Genomic DNA, 22,727 nt, shown 5'->3' with positions numbered 1-22,727 from the left:
TACCTAAAGCGTAATATTAATGTTCAGTAGCCATTTGTATAAGATGTTAACTGAATAACATTTGTGTACTAACACTAAGATGGAAGGGCAATTAAAGAAATAAAACTTTCGTAAAAGATTTCTATTTTCTGATATCAAACTCTTTCTGCTGCAAAAGCATTACTAAGACTACAATTCCTTCAGCCATAGGCGTTAAATTGATATTTATTAATAAAGTTAATAGTGATATTTCACTAGGGTCTTGACAATAATTTGCAAAGTTGTACAGTAAGTTTATTAGTTAGTTACAAACAAAATTTCGCTTTATCAGCTTTCTGGAGCACTTGGAGGCAGGGATATCACGCTGCATAAACAAATAAAGTTAGTGTCTCATCTTCCCTGCTTCGTTTGTCCCAGGTCTTTACAACTTGTGGGAGTGCTCACGTGGCTTCTTTTTTCTTTCCAGTAGGAAGATTTGACATTTAAGAGACTGGGCAGAAAATCAACCTTGATGTTCGTGTCTACATATAAACTGTGGTACTCTGGCAACTATGTTTCAACAAGTTGTGTACCTCTACAACATCAAAAAGGGGCATAAAGGTCTACATAACTAATAAAAATTCCTTATCTTTCATTATAAATGTTATCTGAGGGTCGTAGAAAATACCAGCTGTGAACTACTGAAGTGCCAGTGAAAGAAATAGGAGCAGACAGTGAAAGCAACGTTCATATTTATCCATAACATTCACAACTGAGCTTTTATTTCTGTTCGTTAAGTGACGTGGAGATTTTCAGTACACGTTATGCAATGGCTAGCTTTTGTCCTAGTCACGTTAATACCAAAAGAAACGTAATCGGTGCTGAATAAAAAGACTGATGTTTTTGAGCTTTCTTTTAGATTTGTAGAACAGCTACAAATTTAGCAAAATATGTTTGGATAATCTTTTCACTTGCTATGAATGGCAGCCTATTTCTCACAGATAACGAACAAAAATAACATCTTAAATATTTCTTTAGCAACACAGGAATACTCCTAATATTTCTATTTAGTGAAATAAACCAGGCTTTATGGTGCGTAAATCTGCTTATTGATCACTCCAATTCATACTATTTAATACAAGGATCTGCAACACAAAAATATACAAAAAGTCTCAGGTAGTGTTAGATTTAACGTGATTGTGCAAAATCGGTACAATTTATGATTAATGCAGCACCACTAAATTAGTAAAGATCCGTTGCTACCTTAAAGTCAGTATGATTGATGGACACCAGTGTTACTAATTTTATGACAATCAATTGGCTACGGATTTCGAGCCTATAGTACATGAGATCAGGCATCAAGGAATCCAAATAAATTGCCTATTACTTGCACTGCTGAAGATTATTGCAAGATTGTTGAGAGGCCAGTGTCTACATCAGATCCAGACCTTACGAACTTTCGACGGATAATAGAGTCGGAAGCGTTCTGAAATATTACCTTCGCAGTGCCATGTTGTCCTTCAGTGGAGTAGCGACTCTTCATATTATTTTCTCACAAACTTAGCGCTAATGAGAGTAAACAGATATTATAGGATAGTTGGGGGTTGGGTTGTTTGGGGGAAGAGACCAAACAGCGAGGTCATCGGTCTCATCGGAGTAGGGAAGAACGGTGAAGGAAGTCGGCCGTGCCCTTTCAAAGGAACCATCCCGGCATTTGCCTGGAACGATTTAGGGAAATCACGGAAAACCTAAAAGCAGGATGGCCGGACGCGGGATTGAACCGTCGTCCTCCCGAATGCGAGTCCAGTGTGCTAATCACTGCTCCACCTCGCTCGGTAGGATAGTTGTATTGCAGCTGTGTAGGAGGAAGGTACTGATTGCACAAAAGCGAGCAGTTTACCTAACAACATAAAATGTCTGACAGGCAGTGAAGCAAGTTTTAAATTTAATTTAAAATAATTCCTCTTGGACGATTCCTTCTATTCAGCAGTAGGACATTATACAGACAATTTCTGCTTAAGAACTGGTAACTAGTAAACAAAGATTTAAAAAATAAAATAAAAATATAACCGCATGATTAGGACTAATCATGTATACACATCCTCCTGTAAACTGACTCGTTTCACATCATTTCAATAAAAAATATCGTTCAAATGTTATATGAAACATGTAAATCACGATCTAACTAGAAATGGAAAATGTATGGGGCGTTCTTGTTAAAAAGACATGCTGGTATGTTAATATTTACGTGATTTTATTTTAATATTTTAATGCATGTATGTCCACTGGCTGCTGTGGTGACCGAACAGCCACTTTTATTTTTGTTATATTTTTCTGTACTAAGTCACTTTTTACCTTGTAAAATTTACTAGTATATAAGGCTTCAGTGTGTATGGGTTACTTATGGAATATTAGCATGGTAGATTTGTACAAAATATCACAATATTGTTGCACAATGCCTTGGCTAGGGGCAATGTATTAGTATTGCGACGCCCCGCCGAACGACATCACAGAAGAGTAACAAATTGTTAGCCCGAAGTGCTGATAGTTTCTCGAGAAGATGTATTCAGAGTGCGAAAGTACTCATTTAGGACGCTAACAACCCGGAAGGCGCTCCGAAAGACGAAGCTGGGAAACCTAACATGGTTCTGCAGGAATTGATCAAATAAGAAACCCAGAGCCAAGGGCCTCGCATACCGTTTCAGCCTATACAAGTTCCGGGATAGAAGGGCAAGTTTTGTAGAAATTCTCACAAACAGGCTCACACATTTATCCTCCCAAATCAGACCCTAACTTTTAAGTGTTCTTGTTTGTTCCGAGATTTCTTAAGGTGAATATTAGTGTGAAGTCAATGGCAACGACACAGTCTACGCCAGGGATTAACTATGAGATCAACGCCTACAGTGGCAAATGAAGCAGCCAGCCACACACCACGGACTTAGACACAAGTAGTTGCAGGGGTGCTCCTGAGCGGGAATTGATAGGCAGACAAACGTCTGAAGCGGCGGGTTCCACCCACAGGAGGGCGAATAGTGACGGTAATAAACCGCGCACTCGCTTCCTCCAAAATCAACGATGCCAGTAATTCACCCTTCGGCGGCGACTCCATCCTTGTAATTCGCGCAAGGGAATTAAAGGATCACTTTTTCTAAACCACATAATCGTCTCTCACTGCGACGCCTATTGTTTCTAATTTGGCTCAAGAGTGCCTGCAACCTTCCTGTAATCAGTGCAAAAGCATGGCGCCCTCCAACGTCACCATCCGTTTCACGCTTGAAGCGTCAAGGAGAAGATCATGTGAGGAGAAAGGTGGGTTGACGACGTCACGTTGGCACGGTATCAAATTACACAACTCTGCCCAACGCTACCGTGAAAGTGTTACACAATGTGAAGGTCGCCACGCCCCCTCTTACCCACATTTTACACCTAATTTTGATGCCTCGGCGTTGGACGTCAGAACTGTGACACACAACGTTGGTATCACACGGTTTTCTTATGGCCGGCCGAGGAAATCACTTCAGACCTGACACGAAAACGCCTGAGGAGGTGGCACAAAGGGCATCAGTGAAACCACTCGTTCTCTTGGGAGATTGATTCCCACAAATTTCGCGTTATCAAACGACAGTTCGCAATGCAACCAGCAACTATACGACGTTCTTGACAACTTTCAATGTTGCTGCTATCCCCTGGGCGTTACAGGCCTAATCTAGAGACACCGTGGGGCTAAAACCCCAATTCCCGTAATCTGACTCCATTGGGTAGTACTGCACAGTGCCGGCCGGGGTGGCCGAGTGGTTCTGGGCGCAACAGTCTGGAACCGTGCGACCGCTACGTTCGCAGGTTTGAATCCTGCCTCGGGTATGGATGTGTGTTATGTCCTTAGGTTAGTTAGGTTGAAGTAGTTCTAAGTTCTAGGGGACTGATGACATCAGAAGTTAAGTCCCATAGTGCTCAGAGCCATTTGAACCATTTTTACTGCACAATTTCTGCTGTGGTATATAGGGCGGTACCATTAAGGACCGTTCAAAACAATTACGTGAAATTTGAACATGATTCAAAGCACAAAGGCTGTCTATGCTTTTTCTGCTCTCTTGTTTTGAGCCCTCATGTGGCGTGGTCTCAGGGGTATGGGGATGCAAAGTTAACATGTGTGTCAATAAAACAAGGCGTCCCCCCCCCCCCCCCCCGCCCAGTTTGGCAGCACTTTTGGTGCCACGCAAGAAGTTCAGTAAGCCGCAACACTCCTCTAATTTTGTTGCGCTGCGTAATTGGCATGAATGAAGTATTGTTACAGTGAGGGGTGAGACGTGGTCTTGGGGGTAGCCCTTTGATCAATAATGAAAACGATCTGGGCTCAGTCACTGCCTAAAGTTAGAACAAAAATGAGCAGTAATAGCGGACTATGAGTTCTGGCACAATAAGTCACAGTCTTCTGGACTTGACGAAGAGGGCGGAGGAACGAACAGTTGCTGAAGGCACTCACTTGCCGCCACGGGGAGAACCTGTCCTTAAAAGGCGGAAGAATCAGCAATGATTAACGGCATGAGGGTGCAGAAGGCCATGGAAAACATTGCATTAGAGATATGCAGGGGGGTCCATTGATAGTGACCGGGCAAAATATCTCACGAAATAAAAATCAAACGAAAAAACTACAAAGAGCCAAACTCTTCTAGCTTGATGGGGGGAAACCAGATGGCGCTATGGTTGGCGCGCTGCCATAGGTCAAACGGGTACCAACTGCGATTTTTAAAACAGGAACCACCATTTTTATTACATGTTCGTGTAGTACATAAAGAAATATGAATGTTGTAGTTGGATCACTTTTTTCGCTTTGTGATAGATGGCGCAGTAATAGTCACAAACGTATAAATACGCGGTATCACGTAACATTCCGCCGGTACGGACGATATTTGCTTCGTGATACATTATCCGTATTAAAATGGACTGTTTACCAATTGCGGAAAAGGTCGATATCGTGTTGATGTATGGCTATTGTGATGAAAATGGCCAACGGGCGTGTGCTATGTATGCTGTTCGGTATCTTGGACGACATAACGACATTATCCAAGTGTCCGGACCGTTCACCGTTACGTTATTTAAGGAAACAGGAAGTGTTCAGCCACAGTCTTCAGCAAGGTCCTGGAATCTATCCTCACCCAACGCATCCACCAGCATCTCCACCAGCACCACGTCCTTCCCGTTACCCAGTGTGGCTTTCGGCCGTCCTTCGCTTCCGACGACCTTCTCCTTCACCTCACTCATCTCCTTTCCGACCAGCTTAATTCCCGTCGCTCCGCAATCTTCCTCTCCCTGGACCTCGAACGTGCTTAGGATCGCGTATGGCATTCCGGTCTCCTCTTGAAGCTCCAAACCTTCGCCCTTCCCATTAACTACGTCCGTCTGATCGGCTCCTTTCTCTCCCGCCGTCCTTCGTGTGTCAGCATCCATAACACAGATTCCTACACCTTTTTCCCCTCCGCCGGTGTGCCCCAAGGCTCCGTCCTCTCCCCCCTTCTGTACCTTTTGTACACGGCGGACATGCCGCCGCCGTCACCCCCCGTCCACCTTCTCCAGTTTGCCGATGACACCGCCATCCTTGCCCTTGCCCCCACCCTGCAGCGCTCCCAACACCTTCTCCAATCCCATCTTGACCGGTTCACCGCTTGGTGCAACCAGCGGTTGCTCAAGGTCAATCCCTCCAAAACCCAGGCGATCATTGTAGGCAAAACCACCCCTTCCTTCCGCCTCCTTGATTTCTATCTCACCATCTATGGCCGTCCTATCGCCCTCACTCCCACCCTTAAGTACCTTGGCGTCACCCTCGACCGTCGCCTCTCCTGGACTCCCCATCTCCGGACAATCCAAGCCAAGGCACTCTCCTGACTCTGTCTTCTCAAGCTCCTTTCCGGCCGTACGTGGGGTCTGGACCCCTCCACCATCCTCCACACCTATAAATCCCTCATCCGCCCTATCCTTTGTTACGCCCATCTGGCTTGGATCTCTGCCCCCCTACCTTTTATAAATCCCTCCAAATCCTTGAACACCATGCTCTCTGCCTCGTCTATTGCATCCGTCTCCCCTCCCCCACGCGGATCCTCCTTTTCCTTGAAAGGATACGGATCCTGGACACCTCCCGCAAACTCGATCCTCCTCACCCACTAGTCTCCCTCATCCTCTCCCACCCCCGCCGGCTGCTGCGCCTGTATTCCCACATCCCACCCAGTCTCCATATCTCCACCCTCCTTACCCTCTCCAAAGGTGGCTTCTGCCAACTCCCTCTCCCTGATGATGCCCTCCTCCCCTCCATCTATCCCTCCTACCAACTTTGATCCTCCCACTCTCCTCCTGTGTTTGCTCCTCTGGGCACCCTCCCTCCCTTCTCTCCCTCTTCCCTCCCTCCTTCATTTCTCCCCACTCCTCCCCCAGTTTTCCCCTCCCCTGTCCCTCTCCCCCTCCCCCCATCTCCTCACCCATTGGCATCCTTGTTCTCCCCTCTCCCCCACCTCACCCTTATTCCCCTCTGGGCAGGTCCCCGGACTCGCACACGCTTAAGTGGACATTCGCTCGCCGGAGATCATCGCCATTAGTGTCTCGTTTGTGTCGTCGTGTTTAGTGTTCAGTATTCACCGTCACGCTCCATCGTTCACCAGTGCCACCGTCATCTTCAGTGTTTGTGCTTCGTGTCAACAGTTTGTAGTGTATATTGTCATCGAGTTTGATCGGCTTTATGTTTTTTTATGTTCATGTGTCTACTGTCTTTTCCCGCCGTTTTGTTCCAAGTCATGTATCTTCTCTGTTTTTAGCATTGTACTATCTTTGGCTGAAGAGCGGCGTATTGTGCTGCTGCCAGCCTACCTGTTCTACGGGTTTTAAAATCACAATAAAGAAAAAAAAGTTCAGCCACATGTGAAACGTCAACCATGACCTGCAACAAATGATGATGCCCAAGTAGGTGTTTTAGCTGCTGTCGCAGCTAATCAGTAGCAGAAAAATTGCGCGAGAATAGGGAATCTCAAAAACGTCGGTGTTGAGAATGCTACATAAACATCGATTGCACCCGAACCCTATTTCTATGCACCAGAAATTGCATGGCGACGACTTTGAACGTCGTGTATAGTTCTGCTACTGGGCACACGAGAAATTACGGGACGATGACAAAGTTTTTGCACACGTTCTATGTAACGATGAAGCGTCATTGACCAACAGCGGTAACTTAAACCGGCATAATATGCACTACTGGGTAACGGAAAATCCACGATGGCTGCGACCTTGGCGGGTTAATGTATGGTGCGGCATTATGAGAGGAAGGATAATTGGCCCCGATTTTATCGATGGCAATCGAAATGGTGCAATGTATGCTGATTTCCTACGTAATGATCTACCGACGTTACTACAAGATGTCTCACTGCATGGCAGAATGGCGATGTACTTCCAACATGATGGATGTCCGGCACATAGCTCGCGTGCGGTTGAAGCGGTATTGAATAGCATATTTCATGACAGGTGGATTGGTCTTCGAAGCACCATACCATGGCCCGCACGTTCACCGGATCTGACGTCCCCGGATTTCTTTCTGTGGGGAAAGTTGAAAGATATTTCCTATCGTGATCCTCCGACAACGCCTGACAACATGCGTCAGCGCATTGTCAATGCATGTGCGAACATTACGGAAGGCGAACTACTCGCTGTTGAGAAGAATGTCGTTACACGTATTGCCAAATGCATTGAGGTTGACGGACATCATTTTGAGTCGACCGGTGTGGCCGTGCGCTTCTAGGGGCTTCAGTCTGGAACCGCGTGACCGCTACGTTCGCAGGTTCGAATCCTGCCTCAGGCATGGATGTGTGTGATGTCCTTAGGTTAGTTATGTTTAAGTAGTTCTAAGTTCTAGGGGACTGATGACCTCAGCTGTTTCGTCCCATAGTGCTCAGAGCCATTTGAACCATTTGTTAGATGTTTGCACGTGATAGGGAAGGTAGGAAATCTAATAAGTAAAATGCATGTTCAAACTAGAGATAGTAGGGATCCATGAAGTCACATGAAAAGAAGATAACGTTTTCTGATCAGGAAATTGCAGGATCATATCAACAGAAGCATAAATGGTATAACGGGAATTAGCTTCGCTATGTACAGGGAACTAGACCGGAGAGTGAATAACTGTGAACAGTACAGTGATAGGGTAAATCACTTCAGAATTGGTAGCAAACCAATATTGAAAACAATATATGAGGTATACGTACCGAAGCCTTGAGTAGAAATTGAAGAATTAGAAAAAGTAAACGAGGAAACTGAAAGGGTAATTCAGTATGTTAAGGGAGATGAAAATCTAGTAAACATGGGGGAGTGGAATGAGATTGTATGGTAACGAGTGAAAGAGAAAGTTAAGGGAGAAGAAAGGCTTCATAGGAGGAATGAGAGAGGAGAAAGGCTAAGTGAGTTTGCTATAAATGTCAGCTGGTAACAGTCAATATTCTGTTTACGAATCAAAAGGTGAAGAGGTATATGTGGAAAAGACACGGAGACACTTCAAGATTCCAGCCAGATTACATAATGGTCAGACAGAGTTTCGGCAGCAAGATAGTGTATTGAGAGGTACCCAGGGGCAGACATAGACCGCGACCACAATTAAGTAATGATGAAGAGTAGACTCCAGTTAGGGAGAATCGTAAGGAAAAATCGGTGTGGAACAAAATGGTTACTGAAACATTTAGGAATGATGAGACGCGTTTGACATTCACTAAAGATTGCGATAAGGAATACCAGAGTAGGCAGTTCGGTTGAAGAGGAGTAGACATTCTCAAAAAGGAAGATCAGAGATCCTTAACGGACAAGCATAGGTGCAAGGAAGCAAAATGCGAAGAAACTGGATAACAGAACCTTGGGTAATAGAAGAAATTCTTCAATTTATCGACATAATAAACATTCCAACTGAATCTCTAAAATCATTAGGGGAAGCAGCAACCACTACTATTCAAGTTGGGATGTGGAGTCGATAAGACTCTGGACATACCATCAGACATTCGGGTAAATATCACCCGCACAACTTCGAATATAGTAAGGGCAGATAAGAGCGAAAACTGTCGTACATCAGCTTAACAGCTCATTCATCCCGGTTCCCGTCAAGAATAATACACGAAATACGGAAAAGGAAATGGAGGGTGAGTTGGAAGAAGATCTATTTGGTTCCAGGAAAGGTAAGGCTCCACGGAGGCAGTCTTGACGTTGCGCTTGATGGACGTAGGTCTGATGACAAATAAAGACACATCTATTGGAGTTGCCTACCTGCAAAAGGCATTCGAAATGTAAAATGATGGAGATATTTGAAACTCTGAGAAAAAATAGATGTAAGAAATTGGGAAACACGGGTAAAATACAATATGAACAAGAGCCAAGAGGGAACAATAAGTTTGGAAAACCAAGAATGAAATACTCTGATTAAAATGAGTTTAAAGCAGGGATCCAATTCTTCACCTCTACTTTTCAATTTATACATCGAAGAAGCAATTATATAAATAAAATGTTAAATAGTGTGGCTAACATTCAGGGTGAAAGGACGTCAATTATAAGATTTTCTGATGACATGTGGTATTCACATTGAAGAAGAGGAATAATTACGGGATCTATTGAATGGAATTAATAGTCTAACGGCAACAGGATATGTAATGAAAGTAAACAAAATAAAGACGAAGGTACTGAGAAGTAGCAGAAATGAGGATAACGAGAATCTTAATATCAAAATTGGTGAACACGATGTAAATGCAGTTAAGGAATTCTGCTACCTAGGCAGCGAAGTATCCCATGACGTATGGAGCAAGGAGGACATCTAGAGCGGACTAACAGGCAAAGTGATCGTTTCTGGCCAAAATAATTCTACTAGTATCAAACATAGGCCGCAATTTTGATGAAGGAATTTCGGAGAATATACGTTTGGAGTACGGAATTGTATGACAGTCAATCATAACCTGTGTGAAAGCCGGAGCAGAAGAGAATCGAAACGTTTGAGCTGTGATGCTAAAGGAACATTTTGAGAATTAAGTAGAGTGATACGGAATGCGGAGTTTCTCGAATCTGGAGAAAAAGGGTTTATGGAGAACAGTGCCAAGAAGGAGGAAAATGATGATGGGAACCTGTTAAGATATAAGGAAATAACTTCCATGGTAGTAGAGGAAACTGTAGTAGGTAAGAACTATAGAGGAAAACAGAGATTGTACTTCATCTAGCAAACAATTGAGGATGCAGAATGTAACTATTACTCTTCGATGATGAGGCTGGCACAGGAGAGGGATTCATGGCCAGCAGCAGGAGACCAATCAGAAAACTGATGAATCAAAAAAAGGCTGGGGTAGTTTACTGGTGGTCATCGTAAGAGTACAGTAAGAAACTCACCAGCAGCTCACGTCCATGCGAGGTGACGGGGTTCCACCCTGGATTGCCAACAACCGTTTCACTTATTAGCATACGGGTCTTGTTCCGAATTTTGGTGTCAGAAACCTTCTCTATAACGTCGATGACCGCGTCCACCGAGAGGACACTCCAGCTGCGACCTCATTACTACCCAGTTTGTCTTTTCAATGGTATGAGTGTTGCGAGTGAACTCGTTCTCTTTTCTAGCCGCTTCTGCTCCAGTGTACGAACACGGCACGGAGAACTGTCTGCCATAGAAATCTGCAGGTGTGATATGTGAAAGTAGAAGTAACTGCGGACGTGTCTCAGTTTAAAGGTAACAACAGGAAAGACTATTCACGACCATTAAGATGTGAGCAGTGTGATTTGACAGGGAACAAGTTTCCCTATACTCTGTCAGCGAATGTTGCATGTAGTATGTGCAAACTCTAAGGGCTTGAGGCACATTAGTGTTTATCATCAAAACAGCCTATGTTTCATTGATGAAATCGAGAGCGTTTCCTTTTCTTATGTTTTAGTGCTTGTAGTGGCTATCTTCTTTCCTTAAATTTTTGCGTACTCTATGTGTATTGTACTTTTGGTGGATAGAGTTTTTGCAAATGTCAGGTGTTTAATTGTAGATATGTATGTAGTATAACGAAAGTAATCTCAGATGCTGGTCTAAGAATGAGCCAGTTTGTGATATTTGGAATGAGCAATGTACTTCTTAGTGAGCAAGGAGAATGGCCTATTCTTTTTAAGTAAGTAAAGCCATAGTCATGAGTCGCCATTCAGGAGGGAAGATGAAGCTATGATAAGTAGTGCTACGTTAGTCATTCTCTTCTCTTCTGCTTTTTTCAGTTTTGTGAGATGGAAGTCTGACGGAGCCATATCAGGTGAATAAGGCGGGTTTGGATATAATTCATACCTTTGATCGTGTAAATTTTCCATGGCGACGGCACATGTGAGCGGGTGCGGCCTTTCTTCCGTGATAAATCAGGCATTTTGCGCGTATTCTTTGTTGCAATTTGTCAGGAGGTTAGCATAGTATTCTCCAGTAATTGTTTGCCCAGTGGGAAACAGAGTCCCCTTCGCATCCCAGAACACTGATGCCATGATCTTTCCCGCCGAAGGATTGTCTTTGCTTTCTTTGGTGGCGGAGAATCAGCATTGCTTTGCCTGTTGTTTTGTCTCTGGAGTATAGTAGTGAACCCACGTTTCATCTGTGGTCACAAACCGGCGCAAAAAAATCTGTTCGTTTCTCCTAAAAGGGGCCAAACATTGTTCCGATATGTCCATTCTCATGAGTTTTTGATCCAGCGTAAACAGTCGCGGCACCCATATTGCTGATAATTTTCTCATTTCTAATTTTTCATTTAAAATGACATCTGGCAAGCGTGAACAATTTCACGCGTTTTCAATCGGCGATCGTCCATGACCATTTTGTGCACTTTTGCAATGATTTCTGGAGTAGTGACACATCTTTGCTGACCTCTGCGCGATTCATCATCTAAGCTCTCCCGACATAATTTAAATTCATTTGGTCCATTTGGCAACAGTTGAATATGAAGGAGCAGAGTCCCCCAGTATATTATGGAAATCGGCATGAATATCCTTTGCTTCCATACCTTTCTTTACGAAGGGTACTTAATCACTGCTCGAATCTCGATTGTTTTTTTCATCTTCGCGAATCACTACGCGGTAACAACAGAGCCACGTCACCGACACAACTCTCCTGTAGGAACACTGACATGGCATGTGTTTACAGGCAACAATCCAATGAATATCACGTGAACAACTCGTTGCGCCAGCGCTGACCTCTCCTGGTGATTCGGAAAACTTTTCAAACCACCCTCGTACATTTGGTGGATAGAGTTTTTGCAAATGTCAGGTGTTTAATTGTATATATGTAGTATAACGAAAGATGATTGTCTGAGACAGAGCTATTTAAGCTATTTGGAATGGGCAATGTGCTTTTTGGTGAGGAAGGAGAATGACCTGTTCTTTTTAAGTATGTAAAGCTAGAGTGGCAATCCAAAAGGGAAGACGAAACTATGATAAGAAGTGTTACGTTAGTCATTCTATTTTCTTCTGGTTGTTTTTTGGGGGTTGTCTGTAACATTATTACTGTGTCAACAAAGTCGTTTTCGATGTAGCAAGTTGCTGCCCTGGACGAAACGTAAAATTTAGTGACCCTACTATAGCAGTTACCAGCACAGAGTGCAGTTATGTCTAAGCACATAAAGGCTTTGAGAACAGACTAAGAAGCTATTGCAGAGAATATATAGGTTGGTAAAAAGGAATAGGAACACAACTTTTGGCCCTAAAATCAAAAGGGGTTAGTTTAATTGACGTACAAAGAACTAAACTTGTGGAAGTGGATGAGAGTGAGGCAGAGCTGCCGGCTCCAATATCTTGTGAAAATACAGACCCAAAATCACGTGTAGGTTGTTTCATTTAAAATGAGCAATTTCGGTCTAGTCTATGCCATCTTCAGAATAGCACCATTAGCTGAAATTGACGATTTTCAAATGGCTCTGTGCACTATGGGACTCAACTTCTGAGGTCATTAGTCCTCTAGAACTTAGAACTAGTCAAACCTAACTAACCTAAGGCCATCACACACATCCATGCCCGAGGCAGGTTTCGAACCTGCGACCGTAGCGGTATCGCGGTTCCCGACTGCAGCGCCTAGAACCGCACGGCCACTTCGGCCGGCGAAGTTGACGATGTCCAGAACAATCAGCAGACCTCAAACGCTGAAACGGCGATTATGCCGGTCATTTTACATAAAATAACGATTGCAATCTATACCGTTTTTCACTAATTTTATATAGCTTACGAGATCACTGTTCTCCGAAAATGTTGCCAAAAATTTTACATCGGTGGTCCTACGAAAACCCACATACCTTTGTGAAGAACGCTTCTCTGTAAATGTGTGGTATGTGTGAAAAATCAGCAGTTGATTGGGCCTGTTTCTTTACCACGTTGTCTTAACGGCATTGTTATCTATTTTTGGAAACGAGTTTCCGGTATTACTAGAAACGGTGCCCTTGCCTATACGGATTGGTATCTTCTCTAGTGTTACGGGACCCCGGCAGTTTCTAATCATCAAGTGAAACACCACCCGGCAGGTGGATCGACAGAAATGGTCACTTTTCTTGGCAACAAAGGTTTCCACATTTTATCTAATTGGAATTTGGTTGCTGGGAAGGTAGCTGCGAACTCTGTAAGACAAAATGAAATGTACTTATGGTTGAATGCTCTTTTAAATTATAAACGGTATAACTGCACTACCAGCTATGGTTCTCAAAATATATTTTACGTCTACAACTATGTTTCCGCTGTTTTTCCCCGAAATTTGAGGGTTTATTGAAAAAATTACAAAAAATATATGGTTCATAGTAATGGCTATCGCTGGCAACTACTTTCTCCCATCTTTCGGGCAGCATACCCCATCCCGCGGCGGAAGGGATCATTTGAGGCGATACGTGAATCGATCCAGTTTTGTATTTGTTCATACGACCGGAAGTGTTGATCAGCCAGATCGTGTCCCATTGATCGAAAAACGTGTTAGTCAGAGGGAACAATGTCTGGAGAATACGGCGGATGGGGTAGAACTTCCCGTTTGAACGTTTCCAAGTATGTTTTGACAGGTTTTGCGGAATGAGTCGAGAACTGTTATGTTGCGAAATTACCTTTTCATGTCTATCGCTAAATTGTGGCCGTTTGTCTTTCAGAGCTCTTCTTAAACGTATCAATTATTTTCCATAACGGTCTCCTGTGATCGTTTCCGTCGGTTTCTGTAGCTTTGAAGACCTCTCTTTGGTCGCCGTTCTGGTCTTCGATGTCAAACTCACCGTTCTTGACGCGCTGAAACGCACGTTATTTCACTAACAAGGGCCTCAGAGGTCTTAGACAACATTTTATGATCCTCATCCGCAGATTTATTCATTGTAGAGCAGAGAATTAAAACTTCCCGCAACTGACGAGATTTGGGATCGTAAGTTGACATATTCAATCGAGAATAATTTTATGATCCAATCACAAATCGACTACATTTTGAGGGCGTAATGTTTAAAAACACCTAAGCTTGTTTTATGACTCTTACGACCTACCACTTGTAACACAACTTACCACTGTTGCCGTCTATTGCAAAACGGCAGAAGCTAAGTTGGTAGACCTCATACATTTTCGACAAGATTGCGAATTTAAGTATATTGTCTGTAACCCAGCGTTCCTGCGCAGTTGATTTCCTTGTTGCCATTCAGTTTTGTCCAGCTTCTGTGACTACGCTTTTCAGAGATGCCCATTTCCCCTTCATTCAGCTGTCTATTTTGGCAACAACTGTCACAGTTTCTACAACCTTACAGAACTTCAATCACACTTTCTCTTTATAAGGAAAAAAATGGTACTGGCTTTGAAAGTCAGGGCACAACAGGATCATGCTTACCGGAACAGTGAAATCATTGATGATAGCACCTAGTATTGGGATAAGTCTTTCTTAAATTGAAAAGGAACTATGCGAGGTTACAGACATGTTTGGTGGGGTACACAACAGAAATATGTTTATTGAACAGAAAGTCATCCGTGCAGTAATCTAGCAAGGGTTTAAGGGAAATGGGGAGAGTAGAGTATGCAGAAAGAAGAAGGTGATGCGGCATTCGACGGGCTTCAGCAAGTGACGACCAGGTCAGAGGTTGAGCGTCTGAGCATCTGCGCCCGGGTTATCGGTACTTCGGTAGCTTTATAGTTTCGCCGTTCAAATTCATCCACTGAGCGGTTCTCCACCACCAGAATACCTCGACCTCAAACGGGCCGTCCTGAAGAAATCACCCCCAACTGCTACACTGACAAGCACCGCCGAAGTTGGCAAGTTCCACACTTCTTTGCAAAATTCCTGTTAACTTGAAAAATTGTGTAATCGTTATCAACATAACAGGGTGGAGATACAAAGGAGAAAATGACCGAACAGTGTTAAGAGTCATTTTCTGTAATCGTGCCTAGTCTGGTAATTGAAGCTGCACAACTGAATAAGAAACCAGACCTATTAAATACGTCAAATGAAGAAATTCTTCATGCAACACACACTCTTTCCTGTTCAGGGCAATTCACTTCCAATCTGAATACTTTGTGTAAACCATATTGCCTGATCAAAACTAGCCGTCAACTATTTGTGGACATTAATAAAGGGTGTGTGCACCCTTCGCCTTTGACGGAACTGGGACACTTTCAGAGAGTCGTCTGAACGTCTATAGAGAAATTCCAGCACCGGAATGGCATCTCATCCTTCCTCAACAGTCTAAACCAGAGAAGGCAGTGATGTTGAACGTTGGGATCTCGAGCGAAGTTGATGATGTAACTCATCCCAAAGGTGTTCCTTTGGGTTCAGGTCGAGACTCTGAGCAGGCAAGTTCCATTTGAGGAATCTTATCACCTAAAAACCATTGCCTCACAGGCCTCCTTTATGTTAGTCTGCATCGTTCTGCTGACTGTCATCGTTTCTGAACTGTTCCTCTACTGTATGCAGTGCATAATGCTGTAAATTGAGTTCATATCATACCGCATTTAGTGTTTTCTTAAGCACAGCAAGGGAACCACAACCCAATCACGAGAACCACACCCATACCATAACACCATCTCTCATACTTCACCCTTTGCACTACACAGGTAATGTTTTGAAAACATTTGCCAAACCAAAATTCTACCATCGGATTGCTAGAGGCAATAGCCTGTTTGATCATCCCAAATGACTCGTTTCTTGTCGTCTACTGTCCATTGACATCACTCTTGCGCTACCTCAAGCTTCACTTAGCAATGACTGTTGTGTGTGAGACTTACTAGGAGCTCTTCGATCATTGTATCGTAGTCTTTTAACTCTCCACGCACAGTCATTTGGCTAGCTGGACTGCTCCTACCACTGTAGTAGTCAGGAGTGATCGTTTTCGCTCATTTAACGCAATTTTTTACAGCCAGCAGCTGCAATACTCGACGGTCCTTGTCCTTCAGTACATGAGGTCTGCTAGTCTTGGTTTCGCTGCGTTTGCACTTTCTCCTTTCAATTTCACAGCAACATCATCAATAGTAGAGGTCGCAACTGTAGAAGGGCTGAAATGTCCGTGATGGATTGGTTACTCGGATGACGTCCAGTGACTAGTCACCGTCAGAAGTCACTGATCTCACGTCACGGTCCCACTCTGCTGTTACTGCTTCTCTACCGAGATCACAGTACTCATCGATCCCTGTTTATTCTGCAGGGTCCGCTCCTGTGACATCTGCTAGTCAGTTCAAAATCAAATCGTTGTGTCCGGGTATTTTTTAAACGGAGGAGGGCAGCTACAGATCCTCACCTCAAGATGTTCGAACAAACTGCCACAAAGAAAATCAGTCTTTAAATCATTGTACTCACACTTGAAACTATTGGGGCTCGAATTGCTAACTTCAGCATTTCTGACCTAGGTTCCTTCCTCCTGATTACACTGGAATAGCGATATGCGAATACACCGAAGTTCGTAGTATCTCGTACATAAGATACAAATGGCAGCGCACTGGCGGAGGTGTCATTTATTTATTTAAGGTGACAATGCTGGCATGACGGGAATTGTCAGACTTTGAACGCGGACTGGTAATTAGATCTAGACGCATGGGACATTCCATTTCGGAAATATTTAGGGAATTCAATATTCCGAGATCCACAGTGTCAACAGCGTGCTGATAGTACGATATTTATGGCGTTACCTCTCACCACGGCCAACGCAGTTGCCGATGGCCTTCACTAAGAGAGCTAGAGCAGCGGCATTTGCGCAGAGTTTTCACTGCCAACAGACAAACAACACTGCGTGGAATAACTACAGAAATATATGTGGGACTTACAACGAACATAGCCTTTAGCACAGTGGGCGAAATTTGCCGTTAATAAGCTGTAGCATCAGACGAACGACGCGAGTACCTTTGTTAACAGCTCGACATCGCCTGCAGTGCCTCTTCTGGATTCGTGACCATATCGGTTCGACCCTAGGTGACTGGTTGGACCCTAGGTGACTGGACGACCGTGGGCTGGTCAGATGAGTCCTGATTTCAGATCCCTCGTACCCGAGGTGTCAGCAAGGCACTGTGCAACATAATGTTGTCAGCTGTCTTCACATGGAGTTTTCTCGGTCCTCTGGCCCAACTGAATCGATCACTGACTGGAAGTGGTTATGTTCTGCTACTTGGATACCATTGAATTTAATGGACTTCATGTTCCCAAACAACGATGTCATCGGGCCACAGATGTTAGCGATTGGTTTGAAGAACATTCTGGACAGTTCGAGTGACTGATTGGGCCACCCAGATTGCCCGGTGTAAATGCCATCGAATATTTGTGGGACGTAATCTAGAGGTCAGTTCCTGCTCAAAATCTTGCATCGCCAACAATTTCGCAATTATGCACGGCTATAGAGGCAGCATGGCTCTATATTTCTGCAGTGAACTTCCAGCGGCTTGTTGAGTCCGTGTCGAGTCAAGTTACTGCGCTATGCCGTGCTAAAGGAAGCCCGACACGATATAAGAAGGTATCGCATGACTTTTGTCACCTCAGTATGACCTGAAGTCCCATCAGATGGGCTTCAGAGTTGATCTGTCAACTGGGCAGTATCACAAATTTTCATTCCTCTCACTCTCTAGTGGAGCTTATACGCCGGAAGATGAACAAAGCAGACTCAGGTCACAGTCTCGTGATCGAAAGTAGCGTTATAAGATTAATCACTTTCGTAGCAGGTGAATATTCTGTCGACTACATCCTTATAGAGACCAGTATTGAGTCTCTGTGGGGCTGTAGCTAGTAGTTGAAGTAGCCAACCAGTAGGCTACGTTTAACATCCTGTGTCAGTGTGCATAATTAGCAGCGTCCTGGGGTTCGGCATTATGCAGAGCCAGGCCCTGTGTGGGGCGGCGACGAGGACTCGTCCCTGCAGCAGAATTGCGTTACGCTGCTTACCCACTTAGCAGGCTGCTAGCGGCCCCAGCAGGAGAGGCCCTTCACGGGAGCAGGTGTAGCCCGGCTGTTCCATATGCATGTTGCCCGACACCGTCCTGCGGTGAGCCTAACTCACTGAGCCACCGCACAATCTGCCGCGGATTGGTCGCCACCGCAAGTGTGTGCTGCTAGATGGACGTCAACATAGATACGTCCGGCTTATTTATCCACTCGTTTCAATTACACTACTGGTAATTAAAACTAAACACCACGAAGGCGGCACATGTCAAACGGCAAATTGGCGCGTTTGCACTGCACATGAGAACAATATCGCAAAGCAGTTTAGAGTAACACAAAGAAACGTCGCGCAGCGGAATTCTCATTCAGAAACTGCATTCGTGAAGGTGTTTTCTTTTCGGTTAGACCCATAGCATAAAATATGTCATAATATGGTATTTTATAATAAATGATCCCAGGAAAATGTGCTTCTTCCGTAGCACAAACTTGTTTCGACTACAGTGCCAGTCTCAAGTAAACCTGTAGATGTTACAGCTGGTGAGTCTACTAACGTTTCTGAGAGGTAGACACGAACGTATTTACACTTACAGGGCGTATCTAAAAGAATAATCCGAATTGGCACGTCTGTATTTCTAGAACTAATAAATATATACAATGAATTTTGTTTTTTGTTGAGCGAGAAACAAAAATGTTTTTCTTTTTTGTGGACTGGCAAGACAGCCAATCCACTAGGAGGAAGCCGAAAGGCACGCGTTTAAGCTCACGCAGGCTGGCGTGAGGTCTGGAACAGGACACGGATTTTAGACTTCAGAAAAAAACGTACGTAGCTTCTGGAATACTTAACTTTAATCCATAATTGGTGAACATCGCTCTTGACGGTACATGTTTTACAGCGTCAATAGTAACTGGTAATGGCGCCTTGCTAGGTCGTAGCAAATGACGTAGCTGAAGGCTATGCTAACTATCGTCTCGGCAAATGAGAGCGTAATTTGTCAGTGAACCATCGCTAGCAAAGTCGGCTGTACAACTGGGGGGAGTGCTAGGAAGTCTCTCTAGACCTGCCGTGTGGCGGCGCTCGGTCTGCAATCACTGATAGTGGCGACACGCGGGTCCGACTTATACTAACGGACCGGGGCCGATTTAAAGGCTACCACCTAGCAAGTGTGGTGTCTGGCGGTGACACCACATTCCTCCCCCGCAAATCGACGAACGGTTGTGTTATAAGGCTTCCGCCCGCTGTGGGGAGGACCCCATGTTGACGTATGCGACGAGGTGGGGAGCCTAACAACAGGCGAGGCTGTGCCACCCGCACCCTGCCATTCGGACCGAGGGGAACTAGGAAACGCCTGAAAACCATCTCCAGGGTGCACGCCAACATGCGGTGTATGCGCCCGTAGAGAGACAGGAGGGGCCGAAGGGTCGACCTCCATCGGGTCGTGGCACCCGACTGGCGAAGACGACATATGGTCCGGAGCGGGGAAGAGTTCCATGTCGGAGGACACGGGAAGCGATCGGCGGCGCGTGACCCAGGGAGGCGCCCGGCGGTTGCAGCGACGCGTCCACTGCGGGCGTCGCCGGCGGGAGAACAGACGGCGGCGGCGGTGGCGGTGGCGGCGCGTCGCCATGGGGCAAAATGGAAGGCAGCGTCGGTAACACCTGGGGCTGAGGCGAGCCAGTAGATGGGTCCCCAGGGCGCTGACCGGACGGCACCGTCGCTGAAAGCAGACAGGGAGCGGCAGATCCCGTGCGACGACAGAGGCGCCGCTGATTGAGATGCCGACGCACCTCACCAGAGGCCCCCAAAACCAGATACATCGCGCGGCCGTGGCAGCGAAGAATGCGCCCTTCGAGCCAACGCCGTGAACCTCGATAGTGACGGTAGTAGACAACGTCGCCTGGGGCAATAGCGGGTGTCTGCCGCTGCACAGGAACCTGATGCGGCGGATGTAGCAAAGACATCAAGGTGCGATGAGGGCGACCGTGCAACAACTCAGCCGGCGAGCGAACATCTCGGGGCTGAGAGCGATACGAGGACAAAAAGAGCAATAACGCGTCCTACCGAGAATGCGACTCTTTCAACTTCAACATCTGTGACTTGAAAGTCCTGACCAAACGTTCAGCGGCACCGTTGGACTGTACCGAAAACGGCGCGGACGTCAGATGTTGAATACCATTGGCCTTGCAGAATGACTGAAATTCTGCGGACATGAATTGTGGGCCATTGTTGGAAACAAGAGTCTGTGGAAGACCAATGCAAAAGATAGCGGATAACGCTTGGATGGTGGCAGATGACGTCGTGGAAGACATCCGGACAACAAAAGGAAAATTACTGAATGAATCTACCACAACCAACCATCGAGCATTCCAGAATGGTCCAGCAAAATTGATGTGTAAGCGTTGCCAAGGGGAAGTGGCTTTTGGCCATGCAAAGAATTTCCGCGGTGGTGCTGATTGTTGTTCGGCACACACCATGCAAGAAGAGCACATATTCGTAATCGCGGCATCGATTCCGAACCAAGTACAGTGCTGACGAGCAAGTTGTTTCGTTCTCACTATACCCCAATGTCCTTGGTGGAGAAGCTTTAAGACAGAGGACTGTAACGAACGTGGGAACACGACCCTGGACTGATCATTATCAGAACGCAACAGCTCTCCTTGTGAGCAAAAAATCGGCGAACCAACGGATGCCCAATCCGTGACTTTGACAAGGGCCATTGAGTTGCAACGAAACGCAGAACGGTAGCCAGGACAGGGTCGGCAGCTGTGGCTGTAGATACACGACGAAAATCAATCGGAAACGATTCGACCACGCCATCGGTTTCCGAATCAATGAACATGCAAGCAAGTTCGGAGGAATCGAATGCTCTATCCTCAGCAACAGGCAAACGGGACAACGCATCGGCGTTTCCGTGCTTAGCAGTGGATCGATACAAGATATCGTAGCGGTACTGCGAGAGGAAAATAGACCAGCGAATGAATTTCCGTGCCGTACGTGGAGGTACAGGCTTGTTCGGATGAAAAAGCAATGTCAACGGTTTGTGGTCTGTGATGATGATAAAGTGACGACCATACAAGAAATCATGAAACTTTGTAACACCAAATACGAGAGCCAATGCTTCTTTCTCGATCTGGGAATAATTTCGTTGCGCAGAAGAGAGCAATTTGGACGCAAAGGCAATAGGGCGATCGTGCGAACCATCTTTGTGCGCAAGCACAGCACCGATCCCGAAATCCGATGCATCCACCATCAACAAAAGGCGCTTCCGGGGATCGAATGGCGTAAGGCAAGTATTGGAAAGCAACGCCGATTTCAACTGACGAAAGGCGCGTTCGCATTCCGCCGTCCAGACGAACGGAACACCTTTACGGCGTAAGCGATGAAGCGGAGCTGAAATGGAAGAGGCGTGGCGCACATCGCGATGATAATAATTAATTTTTCCCAGCACACTCTGTAGCTGCTTCAAATTCTGCGGCGAAGGCAAGTCTTGGATGGCACGGAGGTGCTCTGGACTGGGCTGTATGCCTTGGGCATTGAGTACATGTCCCAGGTAGGGTAAGTCACGAGCAAAAAACACACATTTGACCTTCCGCAAGCGAAGACCATTTTGTCGCAAGACCTGAAATAATGTTCTGAGATTGGCTAAATGTTCTTCTTCCGTCTTTCCGGAGATCACAATATCGTCCAGATAGTTTGCTGCAGTAGGGACCGACGCACAAACAGTTTGTAGATATTGCAGAAACAATGCAGGGGCGGATACACACCCGAATGGCACTCGTGTGAATCGATACAAACCAAGATGCGTGTTAACCACCAAAACGCGCTGGGATTCTTCGTCCACCGGTATTTGCAAGTACGCATCTGCTAGGTCCAGCTTCGAAAAATATTTACTCGGGCACAGTTTGTCAAAAAGATCTTCCGGGCGGGGTAAAGGAAAAGTTGCAGTCACTAGTTGTGGATTCAATGTTGCCTTGAAGTCCACACAAAGTCTCAATTTTCCGGAAGGTTTTCGCAAAATTACTAAGGGTGATGCCCAGAGAGAAGCCTGCACACGTTCAATTACACCTTGTGATTCCAAATCGTGTAATGTTTCAGCGACCGCATCACGCAATGCGTGGAGAACATTACGCGCTCTGAAAAACTTCGGTTGTGCGTTTACTTTCAGTTCCAAATGTGCTTTATAGTTCTTAGCGCAACCGAGGCCCGGTGCAAAAATGTCTGAAAATTCTTCACGTAGACGAGAAACACTGCCTGAAGGCACAGTCTGGTTCACTGATAGGATCTGATTTACTATAGACAAGTTAAACAACTGAAATAAATCTAAACCAAACAAGTTCACTGCAGAAGAAGAAGGAAGGACGTAAAATGACACACGTTTTGTTTGTCCTTTGTATGTTGCAAGAAGGCTGCACT

The sequence above is a fragment of the Schistocerca cancellata genome, chromosome 6 (assembly GCF_023864275.1).
Source record: "Schistocerca cancellata isolate TAMUIC-IGC-003103 chromosome 6, iqSchCanc2.1, whole genome shotgun sequence".
In the NCBI taxonomy this organism is placed as follows: Eukaryota; Metazoa; Arthropoda; class Insecta; order Orthoptera; family Acrididae; genus Schistocerca; species Schistocerca cancellata.
Note: the sequence above shows the minus strand (reverse complement) of the source record.